This window comes from Pelodiscus sinensis, chromosome 31, assembly GCF_049634645.1.
Source record: "Pelodiscus sinensis isolate JC-2024 chromosome 31, ASM4963464v1, whole genome shotgun sequence".
Classification (NCBI taxonomy): domain Eukaryota; kingdom Metazoa; phylum Chordata; order Testudines; family Trionychidae; genus Pelodiscus; species Pelodiscus sinensis.
The window spans coordinates 6,774,209-6,796,629 of NC_134741.1; the positions used below are offsets into that span (position 1 = coordinate 6,774,209).

At 54.5% G+C, this 22,421-nt stretch overlaps 1 protein-coding gene and 5 non-coding genes across 9 annotated transcripts in view; 2 read left to right on the plus strand and 4 right to left on the minus strand.

Annotated features, from left to right (window-relative positions):
- The window catches only part of LOC142821515 (uncharacterized), a 46,193-nt gene extending 37,389 nt beyond the window's left edge, over nucleotides 1-8,804 (minus strand). For 3 of the 4 annotated variants that reach the window (XR_012898261.1, XM_075912660.1, XM_075912661.1), the window contains exon 1: nucleotides 4,533-8,251. The gene's annotated coding sequence lies outside the window, so the exon portion shown is untranslated. The other variant, XM_075912659.1, reaches the window with a different exon arrangement.
- TRNAS-GCU (transfer RNA serine (anticodon GCU)) lies at nucleotides 1,271-1,353 on the minus strand. Its single transcript has one exon. It is a non-coding gene; the product is annotated as a tRNA-Ser (tRNA).
- A 1,808-nt stretch (nucleotides 8,805-10,612) lies between the features above and the next one.
- On the plus strand, nucleotides 10,613-10,685 carry TRNAV-AAC (transfer RNA valine (anticodon AAC)). Its single transcript has one exon. It is a non-coding gene; the product is annotated as a tRNA-Val (tRNA).
- Nucleotides 10,686-11,071: 386 nt separating this feature from the next.
- Nucleotides 11,072-11,153, minus strand: TRNAS-CGA (transfer RNA serine (anticodon CGA)). Its single transcript has one exon. It is a non-coding gene; the product is annotated as a tRNA-Ser (tRNA).
- A 6,558-nt stretch (nucleotides 11,154-17,711) lies between these two features.
- TRNAI-AAU (transfer RNA isoleucine (anticodon AAU)) lies at nucleotides 17,712-17,785 on the minus strand. The gene has a single exon. It is a non-coding gene; the product is annotated as a tRNA-Ile (tRNA).
- Nucleotides 17,786-20,449: 2,664 nt separating this feature from the next.
- Nucleotides 20,450-20,531, plus strand: TRNAS-UGA (transfer RNA serine (anticodon UGA)). The gene has a single exon. It is a non-coding gene; the product is annotated as a tRNA-Ser (tRNA).
- The last annotated feature ends 1,890 nt before the right edge of the window (nucleotides 20,532-22,421 follow it).

Sequence of the window (22,421 nt, forward strand, 5' to 3'; positions counted from 1 at the left end):
CGGAGGGGCTTACGTCCGCCCCCCTCGGTTTTCCGGTTATCAACACCTTGACGCGACCGGTTTCGATTGGTTTGGAGAGGCGGTTGGGGGAAGGGGGTCCGGGCCCGCCCTCTCTCCGGACCCCAGCCCAGGGCCCTAAGGTCGGGGAAAATGCTCCCCCACCTAGCATGGGGGGTCGAGACCCCTAAACTCCCCTGCCCTCAGGGTCCGCGTCCCCGCCCTGGGCTGCTTCTTCCCCCCAGGTCCCACAGGCTCACCTGGGCCCTTCCTCTGGGCCTGCCCAGGGCCTCCAATAATACTGACCGCTCGCCGGCTCGCGGGGGGGATGCGTCTCCTCTGCGTTCCCCCCTTTGGCTGGTCCCCTCTGGCCTTTTGAGCTGCCCGCCGGTCGCAGGCAGATCACGTCACCCCCCTCGTCAGCCTCCGGCCCCTCCCAGGGCCGTCCTCCCTGTGACGTCTCTATCGCGTCTGCTCGGCCCCACCCCCTCCCTGCGCTGCCGGCCGGCCCCGGCTCGTCACCCGGCCGGTGTGCCGGCGCCCCCGTCCCTGCACTGTCTGCCGGCCCCGGCTCGCTACCCGGCCGGTGTGCCGGCCCCCCAGTTCGGGGAGGACGGGCGGGGATCCGCTCCCCTACGGGGGGTGAGTCCTTCCCCCGTGGTCGCGGCGTCCCGGCGGTTTCCGGGAGGGGCGGGGCTACCCCCGCCACAGGGGGCAGATGTTATGATGGCAGGGGAGGGGGGCAGGTGTCCAGTTTGGGAATGGAGGCCCCTGGACCCTCCCCTCCTACCCCTGTCACACCCACTTCCCCCGAGAGCCTGGCTGGTGCAGTCCTGGTGCAGTCATGGGGCCAAGGGCAGGGGAGCTGTCAAGTGTGGGGAGCAGACCCGGGGCTGGATGGGGGGACCTGGAGTGCAGGGGACAGAAGGGAGGGAAATGGACAAGGCCATGTCTAGGTTTTAGGTTGTCACACTTTCCCCCAGGCTCCCCACCCCCCTCAGCTCATTGGCTGGGAAGCAGTGACCTCACAGAGAGACCAATGCAACAGCCAGGTGGGACAGGCTGCAGGATCTCAGAGACCCCCATGGCCTGGCTGCCAGGAATCTCCTTTGTGAGGTTTCCCCTTGAGGGCCCCATCTGGGAGTGTCTCTGTGGAGATTTCCCCTTTCCCCAGGCTGCAGTGGGAGGGGCTGGGGCAGGCAGGATTACAGGAGGAGCTGGCACTGAACTGAAGAGAGATCTGGGAGAAGCAAGTTAGAGGGCTGCAAACACCCAACGAGAATGGGATTTGAACCCCATGCGTGCGGAGCACAATGGAGTAGCAGTCCATCACCTTAACCACTCAGCCACCTCATCTGAGCTATTGTGCAAAGCTCAATGCTGTAAAAAACCCAGACACTCCCTGGCTACATCTACCCTGCAGGCTTCTTGTGCAAGAACAGTTTTGTGCAAGAGTTCTTGTGCAAAAGGTCTTGCGCAACAGTGTGTCCACACTGCCATGTGCTTTTGCAAAAGAGAAGTGCTTTTCTGCAAGAGCACGCATAGCATTGTGGATGCTCTCCTGCGCAGGAAAGCTCTGATGGCCATTTTAGCTGTATGGCTTTCTTGAGCAAGAAACCGCTGTTGCCCATCCACACTGCCTCCTTGTGGATGAGGTCTTGAGCAAGAAGGCTTATTCCTCGTGGGGAGAGGAATAACTCTTGCACAAGAAGCCCTGTTATCTGATGCTGTACTATAAATTTACTTGTGCAAGAACGTGCGTGCAGTGTAGACACTCTGTAAGTTTTTGCACAAGAACAGCTGCTCTTACGCAAAAAGCCTGCAGTGTAGACACAGGCTGAGAGAGACAAGGAAAGGAAATGGCCAGAGCCTCCCCCCGGCAGGCTAGTCCTCAACAGGGTGGATGCATCTACCCAGCACCCTCACCTCGAAGTAAGCTGTGCAGTGTGAGCGGGCTGCCCAGAACCCCCAGGGGAAGGTCTGTGTGAAGTTTCCAAGGCAACAGCAACAACAAAGTTTCATAATCTACACCCATGTGACTGTGATTTATTTCTCCACTAACAAGTTTCTCTGAAGGGATGAGAAATGCAGGGCCCAGGTGCAGGGAGCCGGGTCACATTCTCCTGCCTGAGTCTCAGTCCTGGCTGAAGCCTGGCTACAGAGAGAAGAGGCCAATGCAAACAGCCCCATGGCAGCGAGGGAGTCAGTACGTGGGTGCGTGGAGCAGAGAGCGGGGGGCAGAGCTGGGCTCTAACTCACTAAGGGTGTGTCCCACGGCTCCAAATAAGCAATGAAATTGTGTAGCTTATTTTGCGTCTATTTTGAAATAGCTTATTTTGTAATTTGGCGCTGGCTACACAGTGCTGCCTACACAGCACTTACTGCGAAATAAATCGCAATTCCAAAACATCCCTCACTTCTCATGCCCTGAGGTTTACAGGAACATCAGAATAGCAAGCCAGTTATGGCTTGAAACAAAGAGCTTGCTCTTAATATGCGTCAAAGGTTGTGGGCTCAAGTCCCACCAGAGTCACTTCAGCTGCTTTCTCATTTTGAGGGCACATTTTACAGAACAGGCAATCCTTAGGCTGATACCCAGGTGGGCTTGAGTCCAGACAGTTCCCAGCAGACCCCAGTGAGGGTGGAGGGAAGGGCTGGTACTTGGGTTGGGGTTGGAGTTGGGGGTTGTTCTGAAAGGCTGCAGGTGCCGTTAGACCCTTTTGTCCCTCCCTGTCTCCTACTAGTGCTGAGCAACACTCAGGCTGTGTCTACACTGCACTGTTCTTCTGCAAAAAGCTACGCAAATTTCAAAACCCAATTTGTGCAGCTTTTTCTTGGAAGAGGCTTTTCCAACATTTGGCCTGTGTACACTGGGAAAGTCACACACAGGAGGCAGGAGGCAGAGCCAGCCCAATATACCAGCCTTTCAGGGAAGGGGAAGACAAGCCCCAAGCAGCTGCCTGGCCTGATTCATCTCCCTTTCCCAGGCTGGCACCCAGGGGCATTTTCAGCTGATGTCACCCCCCTCTGTCACATGGAGTTGGGCTCATCCCAGGCTGGTCAGCAGCAGCTGCAGTTACTTGGGCACCCAGGGGAAGCAACAATAAGGGAAGATACCATGTTTATGCCTCGCTTTGAATTAGGGCCGTTTTGCATGTGAAGTAACTGTGATAACCACTACACCACAGAAACACACTTTGTTGTAGGTGGGACTTGTCTGACTGTACTGTTCCTGGCTCTTTCTAACACCCTGCTCTGCGGGGGAGGGGAATGCACCTTGTGAACACTCCACCTCTTGTTCTCAGGGAAGCAACTCACCCGAGCTGCCAGCTCCTCATTTCCTCACCAGCCCCTTGAGATTTGTAGCTCAAAGCTGGAGCTGCTGTGGCAGGAGGTGAAGCTACAGAAGCTGACGGGGGACAATCAGCGGGCGGAGGGTTATTTTTTCTCCCCACTGGGCTGATGTGGCTAGAACTGAGGAGAAGAAAATCCTCTTCCCTTCTCCTCAGAAGATGGAAATTGCAGTTGGTTCTATCTCCGGTTCTACTAAAGCTGGACCCCAGGACTGGACTTTTTCTTTCTAAAACCCTGGTGAACGTTGAGCTCAAATTGTTTGCAAACTGAGAATGTGAGTTAAAGGGTATCACCCAGCATAGGGCTTGAACCCATGATTCTGAGATTAAAAGTTTCATGCTCTACCAACTGAGCTAGCTAGGCTGTACACTATAGCCTACCCCATGACAGGGCCATCTCTCCAGTGACAGGAGAAGCGTTCCAGGTTCAGGATTTTTTTTAGCGCTGCAGGAAGGGGAGATGGAGGAAAATCAAACCCCTTTAGAAGCTTTGTTCTCAGGGCACCAAGTGAGACAGGAGGGATGTAACCTGAGAAACCTGTCCCCCCCCAGAAGGGGCATCAAGAATTCAGGTCCTCAGGCCAGTGCATTGGGGACAACGCGTGAGCCCTTCCATGAGCATTTTCTGCTCCCACTGGGGAAGGCAGCTGGGCAGGACCAGACTGCAGCCCACGTCCCTTTCAGCCCCAGGTGCAGGGGGTAACAGAGAGGGGAGGAAAGTCCATGGCCAGAGCCTCCTCCCAGCAGTCTGACCCTGCACTGAGTCTGTGCATGATGGAGCCTCTCCCAGCAGGGCTATGGCCTGTTCTCTGCAAAGTGCTCAGCTGGTTCAGTTTTTTGCAGGAAGGAGTGGGATCCATGCGCCCTGCTCCTCACTGACAGGAGTGTCCTCTTCCCTCCTTTTCACACAGGGTATGTCCACACTGCTCTCCGCTACCACTGAGCTACACCCCCATTTCCCATCTATCTTTACCTCAAGTCTTGGGGAATTACTCTCTGGCAGTACTGTCTGCAGGAGTAGGTGGTGCCATGCACACATGGCGGGGGGAGGACGGCCCTCTATGGGGTTGGTCATCTGTGGTGTCCCCCAACCTACGATCAGCATGACGCTTCACGATAGCACATCATCCCCTGAGCTCCCGCCTCCCTGCCCTGTGTGTGTTGCCACCTCACAGCACTCACCTGATGTTCCCTCCCACGTGCCCGAAGATGTCTGGGAGGCCTCCTGCACCTGGGGGACCAGTTCCAGGGTGAGGGTCACAACGTTCCTGGAATCCTCATCCTGGAAATGTTGGTCAGCAGGGTTGTTGTCCTGAAGCTGCATCTGCTGCTGCCCAGGTGTCTCCATCCCAGACTCCAGAACCATGGCAGGAAACAGGCACAGGCATTGGTGGTATAGTGGTGAGCATAGCTATTGTCTAAGCAGTTGATGTGGGTTTAATTCCCAACCAATGCAAAGGGCAGAAGGAGCAATGGAGCCCCTTACAAAGGTTTTACTTTAACCCCCAAAAATGGGCACAAGTGGGTCCCACAGCTGGGAGCTGCTTTTCCAATAGGCAGGAAGTGCTTGATCACAGCCAAATGGTGGAGAAGCTACACTTGACCACCTGAAACATGAGAACAGCTCTTGGCCATGGGCCATGCAGAATGTCTGGCAGCCCCTTTGCTGCTCTTGAACTTGAGCCAAGAAGCTGTACCCGCCCCCTCCCAGAAACTTCTGTAACTCCTCTGCCATCCAATTCCTCCCCAGTTTCTTCCTGACACCTGCCCCCCCCCCCCCCAGCTGAGTACTTTCTAGGTGGGAGCTTCTAGGAACAGGCATTCCTGGCCACAGGGTGGGTCTGGGTCCTCTCAGCCTTTGGATCCATGTGCGATGTGATCCCAGGGGGACCATCTCCTGGAGTTTCTCCTTGTCCCATGGATCTCAGGGCAGGGGGACCCAGGGCCGGGGTCTGTATGCTGCCAACGGGTGTAACACATGCCAACATTTCTCCTTCCTCTGAAGGAGAGGGAGCCAGATAGTTCCCATGAGACCACATACAGATGGGCGGGGTCTGGAGAGGTGAAGCCACTGAATGGAAAAAGCCAGGAGAGCAGAGTGTCAGCTATCAGCTGAGAAACTCAAACATGGGGCAGTGTGATGGTCCCATGGTGGAAGGAGCAGGACTTTGATTTCTGCAATCTGAGTTCAAATCTCAGTGGGGCGTGTTGGTTTGTGCAAATCTGTGAGAGTGAATCTCCTTGCCCCTCTCCTTCAAGTCCACATTGTGTGTCTTTACTTTTTCAATCTAAGGACTTTGAAAAAACTATTTCCAAAAGCAGCTCCAGTGGCACAATGGGTCGGCCTGCAGTATTTATAAGACAGCGCACCCAGGAGACCTACTGAGGTTGTGAATTCAAACCTCATATGCAGCGGTGGTTTTCAGTCCCAGCTGGGCTGTCTTCTTGCATTGAACCCTGGGGGTGCTGGGATTTCACCCCAGAGGACAGGAGCAGTGAAAATTCCCCCTTCACATGCTATGGCCTCCAGGAGCGGCCGGAGGCTGGCTGCAGTAGCTGGTGCCCTGGGCAGGGCAGTGCAATTGGTGCCCCTGCCTGCACAGCTGTCAATGCCCATGATGTCATCATTGGGTGCCCTGGTTAGTGGTGCCCTAGGCAGCTGCCTAGCGCCCACAGGCCACTGGTGATGGCCTCATCAGAGCGATTGGTGGGTGGCCACGATGTGAGGCCAACTGGCACAGAGAGGTTTGGACCCTTGACCCTCTTTCTGCTGGGTCCTTCTTGTCCATCTTCTCCCCCCCCGCCCCACCCATCAGCAGCCACTGTCCCTTTCAACCTCTGGGTCAGCTCAGGAAAAGAGGCAGGAAATGGGACAAAGTCAGGAGACAAGCAAGAAACCCCCAAACTTCCCCTGTGCTCTGAGAGCCCAGTTTGCTGAGAGCCCCCCTGCCTGAGACCCCAGAGCCCTCCCTTGGGCTGCCTCAAGAACAAAACCTTTTGTTAATGTCTGGGCTTGAACCAGGGACCTTTACAGCTTCAGTCTAATGCTCTCCCAACTGACCTACTTTGGCACCTGAAGGACCTGCCTTCCACCCCTTGCCCTTGCCCTTCTCTCCCAGTATGTCTCCACGGCATGTTTCACTTGCACAGAAACCTCCCCCCTGTGCATGTGGCTGGCAGTGGTTGCTAGATGGATCCATTCACATGTAGCTTCACTGAAACCACCTTGTTTTTGCCTTGAGCCTCCCCCAGCCCAAAGGCTGGTGCCCAATAGAACAGTCCCTGTAAGAAATGTGTCACTTTCACCCCTAGGAGCAGCTCAGCCATGCAAAGGGGCTGCCTGGGGCAGGACATTAGCCCTGGAGGGCAGGGGTGGGTGTGGCAGTGACATCACAAGGGCCTTTCGCAGCCCCTCAGCTTATTGGCTAATGGAGGTTGGGAGGTGGTGACCTCACAGAGAGTCCATGACAACGGCCAGGTGGGACAGGCTGCAGGGCAGGGGCCATCTCAGAGACCCCCGATTGCTTTGCTGCAGGGAGTCTCTTTGAGATCTGTTTCTGAGGCCAGAGAGAGAATGGGAGTCCAAAGAATGAGTGTGAGGAGGAGCCTTCTCCTCTCCCACCAGCTAAATGACCTAGAAGGCAGAGAAGTGGGAGAAGGACCGGGAGTTAATCTCTTGGGTCACAGCTGCTGTAACAATGAGGTAAGATGAATGAGTGGGCAGTTGTCATGTGAAGAGTGAGGCTGGTTTCACTGACTGGGAATTGAACCCAGACTTCAGTAGCAAAAGAACCAAATCTTACCCACTAGACCATCAGGGACACATGAATGCAGTTCTTCCTTTACCTACATTAACCTTTCACAGGTCACTTTCTGTCCCCTTCAGGACATGGGTCCATTTTCCATTGTCCAGAGGGGACAAGAACAGAAACCAAACAGAACATCAGAACAGCCAGACTGGGCCATGCCAGTTGCCCAACTAGCCCAGGATCCTGTCTCATGACAGCAGCCAATTTCATTGCCTAGTGGGAATCCTCAGGACAGACAGTTATTAAGTGATCCCTCCCCTCGCCCATTCTTAGCTTCTAGAACACACCAGCTAGGGACACCTGCCCTGTCCATCCTGGTTAAATGCCATTGATTGACCTTTCCTGCATTAAATGATCCAGTTCTTTTTTGGACCTTCTTGTAGATTTCACCTTCACAGCATCCACTGGCAAGGAATTCCACTGGGTGCAAAAATGCTTCCTTTTGGTTTATTTTTAATTTGGTTACTTATCAGTTTCATTTTGTCACCCGGGATCTTTAGTAGGAGAAAAAAAATTCTTATTGTTTAGGCAACATGCACTGCACTGCAGAAAGCAGCCCCCTGCCTTTTGGGAAGAGACCCCTGAAAGCGCTTAGCCCTCTGGCTCACTAAACAGCTTAGCCCTGTGGCAGCTAAACAGGTTAGGCTGAGAGTGGAGGAGGCAGGTCTGGGGCTGAGACTTCTCAGTGATGCCTTGCCTGAGACCAGATTGCGGTGGCCAAACAGTCCAGGGCCCACCCAGAAGTGTCACGGCTGTGGCTGTGCACCTTCGGGGCAGTGTGGCTGTGGCCTTTGCTGCAAGGGGACACAAAGACACAGCATGTTCTGCCTAATGCCCAGACCCCAGCCACCCCATTCCCCTCACTTTCTTCCCAACCAGCCCCTACAGCTTGCTTGCACACCCCCCTTTTTCCTGCTCCCTCAATCCTGGCCAGACACCCCACCCTGCTCCTGCATCCACGTTCCTTCTGCTCCCTTTCTCCTGGCCACACACGGCTCCTTGGCGCTTCTCAAGCCAGGGCCTGCAAGGAGCCACCAGGCAGGAACCAGCCCTTGGAGCTCAGCTTGCACCCGATCTGGTAGTTTCCCACCACATCTCACCTGAGAAGAGGTGACTTGTTTTCCTTCCTTCTGACCTTACGTCTCCGTTCCCTTCAAAGGTCTCCGCTGCCTCGGGACCCACCTCCTCAGGGCGCTGCCCCTCTGCCCCTGGGCTGGGAGTGGGAGACTCCACAGTCTTTACACTTGGGCTGAGAAGTCTCACGGGGACTCGTCTGTTGATGGGTTAGTCAGCCCAATGGCCAGCCGGATCCATTCCGTAGCGCTGCCCGAGAGGAGCTTTACAAGTGCCCAGTGTATTTTCTGGGGCTCTGTGTAGGGGTTTCGGCTGGGCCATCTTTTCCACGGGAAATGCCTCTTCTTTGGAACAGCAGCTCCCAGGAGTTCATAGAACCTCTTCTTCTCAGCTTGGGAAAGGGATGACTCAGGGGCGACGGGGCAGAGTTTAGTGTAATGATGCAGTTTCTTTTTAGCTCCCTGCAAACTGCCTCCCAGCTGTGGGTGAGGCTGAGTGTATGTGAAACCAGCTGCACTTGGGATGATTTTGTTAATTGTTTAAAAAGCCTCACCCACTTCTTCTGCCTGGGGAGGTATCTGTAATAGATGCCTAGTGTGATATCACTGTTGGGTTTTACCCCTTGTAACCTCATCCAGAGACTCCTGACAAGTCTGTCTCCTGTGTCCATCTCTGCCTCAGTTCAAGTGTTCGTACGTTTCATATCTAAGGAAACTCCTCCTCCCTTTTTCCCTGCCAGCCCTTCCCGAGCAAGCTGTACCCTTCTGTGCCAATATTCCAGTCGTGTATTATCCCACCACGTCCCTGTGATACCAACTTCTTCCTGCTTATTACCCATAGTCCTGTGTGTCTATACCAGCATCTAAGGCACAGATTAGATTTTGCTTCCCAGTGGTCCCGCTTCCTCCTTTATCTCTGCGGTTACAGCCCCTGCTCCCTCCCATTTCTGGCCCATCTCCCAGGTGTCCATGTTGTTCACTTACCTGTGGGCTTTGGGCACCTGCCCCCATCAAACCTAGTTTAAAGCCTCCTCACTAGGTTAGCCAGTCTGCATCCAAATACTCTTCCCTTCCTCCACAGGTGAGCCCCACCCCTGCTGAGCAGCCCTTCCTGCCACAGCATCCCATAGGCAAGGAAGCCAAAGCCCCCTGCCCACTGAGCTGTAGCTTTCTGTGCCCAGGGAGCCAGACACCGCCAGGGCTGGAGGGAAATGGGGAACGGCTGCACTTTGGGAGTCAAAGGTGTTGTCTGGAAACATAAAGAGCCATTTTAAAGAGACTTTGGAGGCAGGCACCATGGCTTAGTTAGCTAAAGCATCTGCCTCATAAACAGAAGAGCCTGGGTTTGACTCCCAGTGGTACCTTGTTGCAGCCTCTGTTCACCTTTTCCTATGTCCTTGTGGACACAGAAGAGGCCTCCTCAGGCCACCCATGGAACTGCTGGTTCAGGAAAAGGCTGATTGGGGAGGAGTGTTGGGAAGAAGGAAACCACAAGCCTGGAGCAGGTGCAGAGGCTGCTGTGACTGGCACTGGCAAGGCAGGGCTCTGACTGCAATTGCTGGGACAGGAGAGCCAGCACCACACAGCCTTGTGATTCCCTGGGGCTGTCATCACCTAGAGAGCCTGAGGGTGCAACCTCTGCAGCTCCTGCAGCCATGGAGAGTCAGGGTCTGTGGGCATCAGGTGCTTCTCACCTTTGGGGGAGAAACCTCTTGGGACTTGTGGTTTCCTTCTTCCGCATACACCTCCCCACTCAGCCTTTTCCTGAACCAGCAGTTCCATGAGAGGCCAGGAGAGGCCTCTTCTGTGTCCAGGAAGGGCATCAGTAAATGTTATCAAAGGCTCCAACGAAGCACCACCAGTAATTGAACCCAGGATCCCCTGTTTACTAGGCAAATGCTTTAGCCAGCTAAGCCACGGTGCCCTATTTTGATCCATCTGTCAACTGTTCTACTGTATGGTCCCAGATAACACCATTGCATGGCAAAGTTCGGCCAGTCCCCATTTCATTCCTGCCTTCTCACCCTGGTGATGTGTGGCTCCCTGGGCACAGAAGGCTACAGCTCAGTGGGCAGAGGCTCTAACATGCACATCTCCCCCAGCCGCTGGGACTGTGGAGTTGCCTTTGAGGTTTTGCAGGGTTATGGGAGGAAGAAATGGGACAAAATTTGATTCTCTGGCTTGTAAACCCCTTGGCCTCAGGGTTTAGGTTGGAGTCCCCAGGCTGGGGCCCGGCCTCCTTCAGTTTGGTCCCTTCCTGAGGGCACAAAACTGACAACAGAGAATTCATTTGCCCTGCAGCAATCTCTGTTGGCCAAAGGGTTAGCAACCGAATATTTGCCCAAGTTTAAGTGCAGCAGCAGAAGATGGTGTTAAGTGTGTTTCTGTGGTGTAGTGGTTATCACATTTGCTTAACATGGAAAAGGACCCTGGTTTAAAGCCAGGCAGAAACAGGTGAAAACACAGGGTCTTCTCCTATTGTGGGTCCACTTGATGCCCACAAGGAAGTTTCAGGGCCTGCCCTTTGGTGCAGGGATGGGCTGCATGTGTGCTGGCTTTCAGGAGCATGTGGGAGACAGCTAAACAGGTTAGGCTGAGACTGGAGGAGGCAGGGCTGGGGCTGAGACTTCTCAGCAGTGCTTTGCCTGGGACCAAGTGGTTGCAGCAGCATGGTCCAGGGCCCTCTGTGGAAGTGCCACTAGTGCAGCTGTTGCCTTTGCTGTAAGGGGACACAAAGCCATATAGTCTGTGTCTGCACTGGCACCATCAGCCCCACTGCTAGTAACTCTCAGAGGGGCCCTTGTTGCCTTAGAAAGGGGTGTGGCCAAAACACAGACCTCGCTGTGAGCAGGAATTGAACCTGCGCAGGGAAACCCTATTGGATTTCGAGTCCAACAACTTAACCACTCAGCCATCACAGCTCTGGGTAAGAAAACTGGTGAATAATCCCAATGTGCAGGCTTAACGTCACCTGCCACAGAATTCACACAGCAAACCATTGCAACAGCTGTGCAGAGGAGTGCAGAGGAGTCCTGGCTGTTCCCGTCTTACGCTGCCTTGGAGGTGAGTTCTGCTTCAAGGTCTTCTCTCCTCCTTCTTGGTCTTCCTTTCCCTTTTCCTTCCTCTTCTCTTCTCCCCTTTTCCTTCTTCTTGCTGGTCTCCTTCTTGGACCCCAGTTTATATAGAGAAACTCAATACTGCTTAGTTCTTCCTTAACCAATTATTTTAGTAAAATTTCACTCACCAATCAGAACATACTGTAACAGAATTACCTAACCAATCATACCACACTGCCTTAGTTGATTTACACCACACAAAGTCAATCACACAGCAGACAGAAACAGATCCAAACCAGACTATCACACAGACAAACAACAGGAAAGTGAGGCCAAGAAGCATAAAATGCCAATTGCACAACCACAACTATTGGTAAGCAGTCTTTTGCCAGACAAAATGCTGTTAATTGAGTTTTCTCTACCCACCTTGAGATCTGCTTCTTCCCTGGTGACAGTGGGTGTCACTAGGATAAGACCCCTTCTCACAGCCTAGTGTGACACTATTTCAATGTCATTTAGATGGAATGTGAGCATGTGACTCCAGGCTTTACAGCTAATTGCTGCTGCTCTTCAGTGTGGCTGCAGAAAAAAGCTTCAGTTTAGACCCGTGGTCACCAACCCGTCAATTGCGATCGACTGGTCAATCACAAGGCCTCGACCAGTTGATCGCGAGGTGTTTGGGCACCCCCCCCATTTTCCCCCCACCCCTGAGAAGCCTCACTACTTACCTCTAGTGTAGTGCTGGCTTCCCATGGAGTGGATGGAAGTCCTGTCTGAAGCCCATGTCACTTCCGGGGGTTCCAGAAGTGCACGGGCTGCTCCCCTCCCACAGCTCTGTTGTGTGCTGGGGGAGGGGGCGTCGGCCCTGGAGGAGGAGTGCGGCAGTTTCCCTGTGCCGCTAGCGCTGGAGGGGTGAGTAGAGCGCAGGGGTTGCCCCGGGGCAGGCACCCATGGGGGTTGGGTTGGCCAGACTTGGCCTCACCATGCTGTGGGAGGAGGGTTTGGCCCCGGGGCAAGCACCCGCGGGGGTTGGTCGTGCTGTGGGAGGGGGTTGGCCATGCCGCACCATGCCATGGGAGAGGGGATTTGGCTCCAGGTCAGGCACACGTGGGGTTTCCCTGCACCACAGGGGAGGGGGGGAGTTGGGCCCGGAGGAGGCACATGCTGACTTCCCTTGGGGCCGGGGGGGAGAATCCTAGGAGGAGGCAGATGCAGGGGACTGTGCTGCCACTGGCCCCCCACCCCGTCCACACTACCCGCTCCCCAGACCCCATTCCCCTGTCCCGAGCCACAGAACTCTGTCCCCTCTCCCCTGTCCCCAGCTACAGAACTCTGTCCTCATTCCCGTCCCCACTGCTCAAACTCTGTCCCGACTGGCACCCTGTCCCCTGCTGCAGAACCCTGTCCTCTGCCCTCCCAGGACCCTGTTCCTTCTCCCCTGCCCCCCGCTGCAGAACTCTGTCCCCACAAAATGTATAATTATAAATGCTTCATTTTAGATTTAAATAGCATGAATAAAAAACAGACCATTTATTTCATAACTATAAACACCTGATTTTAATTTTATATATCGCATAATTTAAAAATAAACTTTATCAGAGTGTGTCAGTGAGGGCTGGGGATAGCAAGTGATGGACAGGAGGAGAATAGAGAGGGCGGGGCTTCAAGGAAGGGGTGGGGCGGTAGATCTTCACCTGTTCTGTGATTTAAAAAGTGACCTTGGGTGTAAGAAGGTTGGAGACCACTGCTTTAGGCCTACTGAATAGTTACAGGGCTTCCAATTGTGTTACAGAAAAGCCTTATTGTTACATAAGACCTTTCCAGGCCAAGGACAGCAGGATCCAGAAGCACAGATGAAGGTAGGTAAGTACAACTGCAAAGGGACTCAACCCCTCAATCTTCTGACATGAAGCCAGACACCTTGCCCTTTAGGCCATGCAGTCTTGGGCTGCTCAGGATTGAATTTCTTGAAATGTGTAGGTAGGGAAAAGTCTCCCTAGTCCATCAGGTTTTATTATTTTCCTTGTTTGGGGGTTTAGGAATCACGTCTGAGCTGGTGAATTATTCTTATTGTGTGTAACTAAGCATTGCAGCCCAGGGATTTTCCTGAGTCTATGTTACTTCATGGCTCTCTACCACCTAGGCTATCTCCATACTGCATCTCTCTTCCCCAAAAGCTTATGCAAATGAAGCACAGATTAGCATATTGCCATGCTAATTTGCCTAATTAATTTAGGTTTGTTTTTGCACAAGAGGCTTTTGCACAAAAAGGAGCTGGGTAGACTGGGGCTCTTCCTGCCTCCTGCTTCCCCTGGCTCTAGCCTGGCCTTGGCCTCTTTCCTGACAGCCCCATGGGGCCAGGGGAAATGCAGGGGCCATTTCAGAGTCTGGTTGGGGGCGGTGACCTGTCCATGGGGGAGGGGAGCGTGTCACACGGCTTCTTCTAGAGCTGGTATTTAAATAAAAACAAAAAATAAACAAGCAGCTGGGATGGGGCAGCTGGAGGGAGCCGGGAGAGCAGAGGCAGAGGCAGCCTGAGCGCTGAGAGTCCCAGGGGCTCACCAAAAACATCAGCTGTTTGTCCCATGGTGCAAGGGGCAGCACTCAGGGATCTGAACTTTGCAACCTGAATTCAACTGTTAGTGGGCCCTTCCTAGGCTGGTTGTTGTGAAACCTTCCTGCTTTACATTTCTTGTTCTCAGGCTGGTGAAAAGAGATTTTTGTGCCTTCTGCTGGGTGTCTAATGTCCACTGGCGCTCGGCCTCTCATCCAGCAGGCTCAGATGAGCTGGGGCCATGAAACCTACCAGCCTGGCTAGAGATGCAGGGGGCTGACGTTGTGTTTTTGCTGCTTCCCCTGATGCCCTCAGGTCCAGTCCCAGCAGCTGCCAGGCTCTGCCTATTGCCTCCTGGCCTCTGCTAACCCACATGTTGGGTGTGGAGCTATTGCCTTGGGCGTAGGAACAGTCTGGGAGAGCGAGCAGCACAAGTGAGAGGCAGGACCAAGATTCACTCAAATGGTTTGGTTCTTTTGGGTCTGCCCCTTCTGCACCCCTAGAGACACTGAAACAAAAAAAGACCCAGGAGAAGAACCCAGCTATTTTATTTTTGCTGTGGCATAAATGGATCTAGCTCTGGGGTCCTTCTGCATGTGAAGCACCCCTCTGCTCCTGGGTTCTTCTGCCCCCCGCCTGCGATGCCATCCACTTGGGGGAGCACTTGCCCTGACACTTGTACACGGGCCAACATGGACAAACCAGTGGCTTCACTCAGGCGTCCTTCACTAGCTCAGCTGGTAGAGTTGCAGACTGTAGTGTGTGCGAGGCAAGTAATCCTTTGGCTGCACTGCAATTGACAAAAAGATTATGGGTCTGAGCTGCTAATTGCATTTCTTGGGATGCACAGGCCTTGAGACCCCTTGAAGGCTGGACTAAAATAAAGAAGGGCTGCACTTTGGAATTCAAAGGTGTTGTCTGGAACCATACATTAGCACAATTTTAGAGACACTTTTTTCAGAAGAGGCTTTTCTGACATTTGGCCCATCTACACAGGCCCAAATGTGGGGAAAACCTCCTCTTTCGGAAGAGCCCTTATTCCTACTAAAATGAGGAATACAGGCCTTCCAAAAAACACGCCCACTTTTTTGGAAACTGATCTCCATGGATGTGGCAGAGTTTTTTCAGAGATACAAAAGGTATCCTGGAAAAACTCAATATTTGGCATATAGCCAAGAAGGGTATCTGTAGTGGGGATGTTGCTGAAACGGGCACTGTGGCCTAGCTGGCTAAAGCAGCTGCCTTATAAACAGGTGATCCTGGGTTCACATCCCATTGGTGACTTGTTGTACCATTTGATCACATTTTCTTACGTCTTCCTGTGACAGAAAAGGCTTCCCCTGGCCACTGATCAAACTGCTGGTTCAGGAAAAGGCTGATTGGGGAGGAGTGTTGGGAAGAAGGAAACCACAAGCCTGGAGCAGGTGCAGAGGCTGCTGTGACTGGCACTGGCAAGGCAGGGCTCTGACTGCAATTGCTGGGACAGGAGAGCCAGCGCCACACGCCCTTGTGATTCCCTGGGGGTGTCCGTGCTCAGAGAGCCTGAGGGTGCAACCTCTGCAGCTCCTGCAGCCATGGAGAGTCAGGGTCTGTGGGCATCAGGTGCTTCTCACTTGTGGTTTCCTTCTTTCCAACTCTCTTCTCCAATCAGCCTGTTCCTGAACCAGCAGTTCTATGGGTGGCCAGGGGAGGCCTCTTCTGTGTCCCAGAAGCACATAGGAAAATGTAAGCAAAGGCTTCCAATAGGCATCACTGGGAGTTGAACCCAGGATCTTGTGCTTGCTAGACAGTAGCTTGAGCCAGCTAAGCCATGGTGCTCGCTATATGCAGTTTGGTGACACTTTTCTACCCTATGGTCCCAGACAACACCTTTGACTCCCAGCATGTAGCCATTCCCCATTTCCCTCCAGCCCTGGCAGTGTCTGGCTCCCTAGGACAGGGCAAGGGGAGCGGGGGGGACGCTGGCTACATGTGGCTTGAGGATTTCACAAAAATCCCAGCCAGTCGGCTCTGTACCTCCTCAGTGGCAGCCCGTGAGCCTGGGGAAATAGGCAGTTGCCTAGAGCGCCACCAGCCCGTGTGCACGATGATGATGTCATGAGTGCCAGGGCGCCCTGTGATTACATCACAGCCGTACAGGCGCGGGTCAGCTGCCGCAGCCGGCCTCAGACCACTCCTGCACCCCTTAATGTCTGCTACAGCTGCTCCCAGACCAGATTGTGCTCTGCCGCCAGCATCACATGGTACTGGGCAGTCAGGGCCAATCCCCCAGTGCAGCCTCTGTCCATGGCCACACAAGGGCTCCTTTGGGAAGTGGGGCAGGTCAGTCAGGCTGGGGGTGAGAGGGGTGGGATAAAACAGCATCTGTAAGAAAGTTAAGAGTGGAGGACGGAGGGCAGGAGGCAGGGCCTGGGGGCAGGAGCAGCTCCCGGCAAGCGGGCTCGGTTCAGTTTCTACCCAGCACAGATTCTGGCTCAGTGCTTCCCTTTCCTCTACCCCAGTCATCAGCAGGCTGTGAAGCAGCACAAGGGGGTTGTGGGCTGCATAGCACATGGGGCAAGTCTAAGCTGGACTATTCAGTGTGAGCCAGGCCAGTCATTCATTCAAAGGTTGTGGGTTCAATTCTTGCCAGTGTCACTTTAGCTGTTTCTTCATTACCAGGGCAGCTTTTACAGAATCAGCAACCCCCTTGAACCATGGCCAAATGGGCCCAAGGCAAAGGAGGGGAGACAGCCCCACTTCCAGGAACTACAAGTCTCTGCACAGCAGAAGGAGGGAAGCAGCTGCCTCAGAAATGTTCTTGGCTGCTGGCCAGGAGTCACCCAGAAATGTTCTTGGCTGCTGGCCAGGAGTCACCCAGCCAGAGCCTGTCTTTGGCACCCCAGCCCCCCCCCCCCCCCCCCAGCACTGATGGGAAGAGCAAATACTTGGCCAATTTTATGACTACAGATGAGGCTGTTTTCCCTGACTGGGAATCAAAGCCCGGCCACAGCACGCACAGTGCTGACCCCTAGCCACTAACCCGCCAGGGAAACAAGAAGCACACTTACTTGATCAGCTACACTCGCCCTTCGCAGGCCACTTTCTGTTCCCTTCAGAACGTGGGGCCATTCTCAGAGAAGGTGCGTGATGCCGGCGTATTTCTCTGTGCCTCCCCCACCCCCCCTTCCCCTGACCGCTCTTCTCACTTTCCTCTCCCCCTTCCCCTGCTGGTAACACAAACAGGACTTCTCCCTGTGCAAAGAACAAACTCTCTGGTTTTTATGTGGGGAATGTAGAACTGGGGAGGAGGATGGCAGAAAGGGGAAGAAGGGGGACGTGGGGCTCAGGGATGGTGCTGGGACTGGCGTCAGCCTTGGGTGGTCCCACTGCCTCATGTGCAGGGGCCTCGGCAGCCATGGGGAGTCTCCAGGAGGAGAAGCCGCAGGAGCAGGGGCAAGGGCAGGTTCAGGTGGGACCTGAGCAGGAGCAGTTTGGGTTCGGGGAGGCTGCTGGGTCACTGAAGCAGGTGACCAGGCAGTTGGCAGCAGCTTTGTGTGCCAGGCACGTGCTCCAGGCCTTCTGGAAATATTGAGCCTCCCTCTGTGACTTGTGCTGAAGAGCCTTGGGGCAGCCACTGCAGCAGCAGGAATTTGGGCATCAGGCCACCCCATTAGGGACAATGGAGGGAGGAGAAAGATTTTCCTTCCTATTGGGGAAAGCAGGCCAGGGCAAGGCCCTTTGAGCCACTGGGTCTGTGCAGGCTGGAGCCTCCTCCTACCAGTTCTCTGGCCTGTTTCCTGAAAAGGTCTCAGCCTCTTGCCTGTCTCTACTTCCCTGTCCATAGCAGGCAGCCAAAGGAAGGGAAGTCATCAAAACAAACACCCCTGTGGCCAGCATAGGGCTTGAACCCACTACCTTGGCGTTATTAGCACCATGCTCTAACCAACTGAACTAGCTGGCCAACAGACCTATAGCTCACCAGTGGCCCTTTGAGGAAAGGCGCCTTAGGCGGCTGCAGGGCCGTCTCTGCAGCTGCCAATGGCTCTTCTCTGACAGGGCCACTAGCGACTCACTGTGACGTGGGCTGGCTAGTCCAGCTGGTTTGATTGTTGGTCAAGGTGGCTGGCGGCCGGCAGACCCAGGGCAAAGAGGCAGCCGGAATCTCTTGCTGCCAGCACCTTGCCTCCCAGCTTCTTCCCTGTCAGCAGAAGCAGAGTCCTGAGCGCTGCCCTTGACACCATGGGACCAACCACCCCTCACTCAACTGGGCCAAACTAGTGCCTTCCACCCAGAGCCCCCTTCTTCTCCTGGGCTGCGAGGAGCATCACTGGGATACTCTCTCATATCCCAGCACAGGGCCATCTCTCCAGTGACAAGAGACGGGGCTGGTTTCAGGATTTCTTTTAGCGCAGCAGCAAGCAAGGGAAGATGGAGGAAAATCAACCCCGTTTGCAAGCTTTGTGTGACAGGAGGGGTGTGAGCTGGGAAGCCTGCCCCCCCAGAAGGGGAATTTGGGTGCACCCAGGTGCATCAAGAATTCAGGCCCTCAGGCCAGTGCATTGGGGACAACGTGTGAGCCCTTCCATGAGCATTTTCTGCTCCCACTGGGGAAGTCAGCTGGGCAGGACCGGCCTGCAGCCCACGTCCCTTTCAGCCCCAGGTGCAGGAGGTAACAGAGAGGGGAGGAAAGTCCATGGCCAGAGCCTCCTCCCAGCAGTCTGGCCCTGCGCAGAGTCTGTGCATGATGAAGCCTCTCCCAGCAGGGCTCTGGCCTGTTCTCTGCAAAGTGCTCAGCTGTTTCTGTTTCATTTTTTTGCAGGCCCATTGTATATGTCCCTGGTGGCTTCATTTACAGTTTCCAATCTTTACATTTGCATCCCTTTTTGGAAAGAGGGTACACGTGTAAACATACCCCTATAAACATACCTAGCTAGAGTTGGCCTCTGTCATATGAGCCTGGTTGTGTCCCTACTGCAGGAACCCAAAGGGAGCAAAGAGCAGAAGTCCTGGAAACTGGTGGGGTACCCTCTGGATTTGATTTAGTGAGTCTTAGTTGGACTTGCTAAATCAAGCTCCAGAAGATTGATTGTGGCCATTCCTCCCCCACTGGGTGTGATTCTTGTTCTTCTACCCAGCATAGCCCAGGTAGACCAAGGACCTTCAGATCACACCCCTGCTCAATTGATGGGAATAGAAATGAGACACACAGCAGATTTGAACTTGTTTCAGTTGAGATGGGTTTGCCTGGTTTATGTGCATTGACACAGGAATGGTTTGTAGTAATTTTAGGAATCTCTGCACAGCAGAAATGCAGAGTGAGATGCAACAATTTCAATGAAGTTGATCAACCTTTCAGAGGGCACTTAGAGTTGAACCAGGGACCACTTTGCCTGTAGTCAAACACTACACCACTGATCTACACCCCCATTACACTTGCTTGCTTGCATCCAGTGTTAGGAAATTAGCTGTTGGCAGCACTGTCTGCAGGAGCAGGTGGTGCCTTGCACACATGGTGGGTGGGGTGGGGTGAGGTGGGGTGGGGTGGGAGGGGGTGGGGGGGGGAACGGCCCTCTATGGGGTCAGGCATGTGTGGTGTCCTCCAACCTATGATCAGCATTATGCTTCATGATAGCGCATCATCCCCTGTGCTCCCGCCTGCCCTGTGTGTGTTGCAACCTCACAGCACTCACCTGATGTTCCCTCCCCGGTGCCAAAAGATATTTGGGAGGCCTCCTGCATCTGGGGGACCGGTTCCAGGGTGAGGGTCACAACGTTCCTGGAATCCTCCTTCTCCTTATCCTGGAGCTGCTGGTCAGCAGGGTTGTCGTCCTGAAGCTGCAACTGCTGCTGCCCAGGTGTCTCCATCCCAAACTCCACAACTGTCCCTGGAGACAGGGGTTCCCCAACCCCCAGGACTTGGTCCAGTTCCTTACAGTATGCACAGTGCTAAGGTGCTTCCCCAGAGCGGGAGCTGCACTCATGGGTCCGAACATACCCCTGCCACAATTCCTTTACCTTGGCTCTGACTTGGTCTGGGGTGGGGGGAGGTGGCCTTTCTTTGCAAGGCCATCAGCCATTCAGCCATAAATATCCACATTCCTCCGCATGGACTGCAGGGCCTGCAGAGACTCCTCCTTGGACCACAGCTTTATCTCTGGCCCAGACCATGACAGTGCCCGGTACTTGCTGCCACTTGCTTGGTCCTGCGATGTGTCTATGGAAGGGTCAGAGGGGTCTCCGGGGGCTTGTGCCTGTGACATGGCTCTCTGAGAGGCTGGAAGTGCTCCATCTTAGCCGACTGGATAGTGAAATTATACTAAAATAATTGGTTAAGGTAGAACTAAGCGGTACTTGAATTTCTCTTTATAAACTGGGGTCCAAGAAGGACACCAGCAAGAAGAAGAAAAGGGGAAAAGAGAAGAGGAAGGAAAAGGGAAAGGAAGACCAAGAAGGAGGAGGGAAGACCTTGAAGCAGAACTCACCTCAAAGGCAGCCTAAGACCAGAACTGCCAGGACTCCTCTGCACAGCTGTTGCAATGGTTTGCTGTATGAACTCTGTGGCAGGTGACATTAGGGCTGTGCACTGGCATTATTTACCAGTTTCCCTGGCTTTATTATTCCCAGAGCTGTGATGGCCGAGTGGTTAAGGCGTTGGACTTGAAATCCAATAGGGTTCCCCTGCGCAGGTTCAAATCCTGCTCACAGCGAGGTCTGTGTTTTGCCCACACCTCTTCCTCAGGCAGCAAAGGCCTCTGTGAGTTACCAGCAGTGGGGCTGTTACTGTTGGCATCAGGACTGGATTAAGGGGTGAGCTGGTGAGCTAGTGGGGCAGCTGCCAGCAGGCACTGCGTGCCTTGCTCCTGGCAGACTACAGCAGCTGCCCTGGGACTGGAGCTGCATTAACCTCCACAGCACCTGTCAGCAGTGCCCGTCCCCATGCAGCTGTGGGGCTCTGCATGGCCTGCCCCAGGGGACCCTGGGTTGCACGCCAGTGGTGGTGGCAGGGCCAGGCTGGGCAGCACAAGAGCATCCTGCTACCACAAGCTCCACGCATGGAGTGGGAAGGGCTGTATATGCACTGTGCACCCAGGGTGGAGCCGCACATGCACCGTGAGCCGGGGGCAGTGCCACATACCCGGAGCACTAGAATGGCTCAGGCTGGCTGTGGTCAGCATCTAACTAATTGCACCATCAGGCCATGTCTTCACTCAGGTGGAGATTTCTGCTGCAATCCATCTCCCAGAGTTTGATTTAGCAAGTCTAGATAAGACTCTCTAAATCAAACCCAGAGGGCACCTGCACCAATACACACTGCGCCTGCTCTTTGCTGCCATCCTCCTTCCACTGTTAGGACACCAGCAAACAGTAAAACCTACTCCATATATGTGTTGGGATATGGTGGAAAGAAGAGACACATTGGCCTCACCACAAGGCACCCCCGGGAGTTGAAACCAGGATCTTCTATTTACAAGGCAGGTGCTTTAGCCAACTAAGCCATGGTGCCCTCCTTGAAAGCAGCCCTCAAACTGTTCTACTTTATGGTTCCAGAGAACATGTTCCCATTCCAAAGTGCAGCCGCTCACCGTTCCCCTCCAGCTCTTGCCATGACTCAAGGCCTGTGCAGCCCAAGACACTTGATTGGCAGTCGGAACCCAAAACCGTTTAGTCAATTGTAGCATCGGTAGCATCGGGCTTTGAGGGGACAGACCCAAGGCAGCCGCCTGGTCCTTTGAGCTGGAGTTGAATCAGCAACCTAAGGACACTTGCCAAGCACCGGCTACAGGCCTCTGCTCCGCCAGCTGAGCTATGGAAGGTGCCTGGGGCAGGCTGCTTTGCCTATGTTGGAAGAGCAGGGAGAACAGCCCCTTCCTAGCCCCGCCTCCTCCCCCCAATGCGAGCCAGCCCCTTGCTCAAGGGCTTTGGAAAGGGGCCACGCCAAAGTAGCTCCCCCCTTGCTCCCACTCAGCCTCTGCCAGAACTGCCCCTCCTCAGGCTCTGCCTTGTCACCCAACAGACCCTGCTTTGTTCCAGCCCCCTCTCTCCATCTGAGTCACTTCTGGAGCCGGTGGGACTAGACAGCTGCTGTCCTATGGGATGTGACACTTCTTGGGGAACCATCACCCAGTTCCCATGGGCTTCCCAATCAACCCTCCGAAGGTCACAGTTTCATACCCTAGGTGGGACTTGAACCTACAACCCCTGGCTCCAGAGGCCAGTGCCTTGTCCATTAGGCCGCTGAGGCCAAACAAGAAATGAAGAGAAGGGACAAAAATTCTCTGTCCCAAAGGCGCACCCCTCACATTGGCTGGGCAGACACGTCCCTCCTCTCTACCCCAGCAGACACGTCTGCAGCCCCTGGCAGGGAGGCGGCTGGGCAGGTCGCTGGCAGAGCTGAGCCCGGGCTGGCAGCAGTGCAGGCTGGTCGGCCACAGCCCTGGGAGAGCAGCTGGGGGCTCGGCTGTGGGCGACGGGCCCGTGTGCTCTGCTGCTCACTGACGAGCTGGCTGCCCAAGTGCCCACACAGACGCTTCTTCAATCCCCACCCCCCTCAGCCGCCCACCCCCAGCCTCTTCCAGCACAGCCTGCCCCACCTCCCC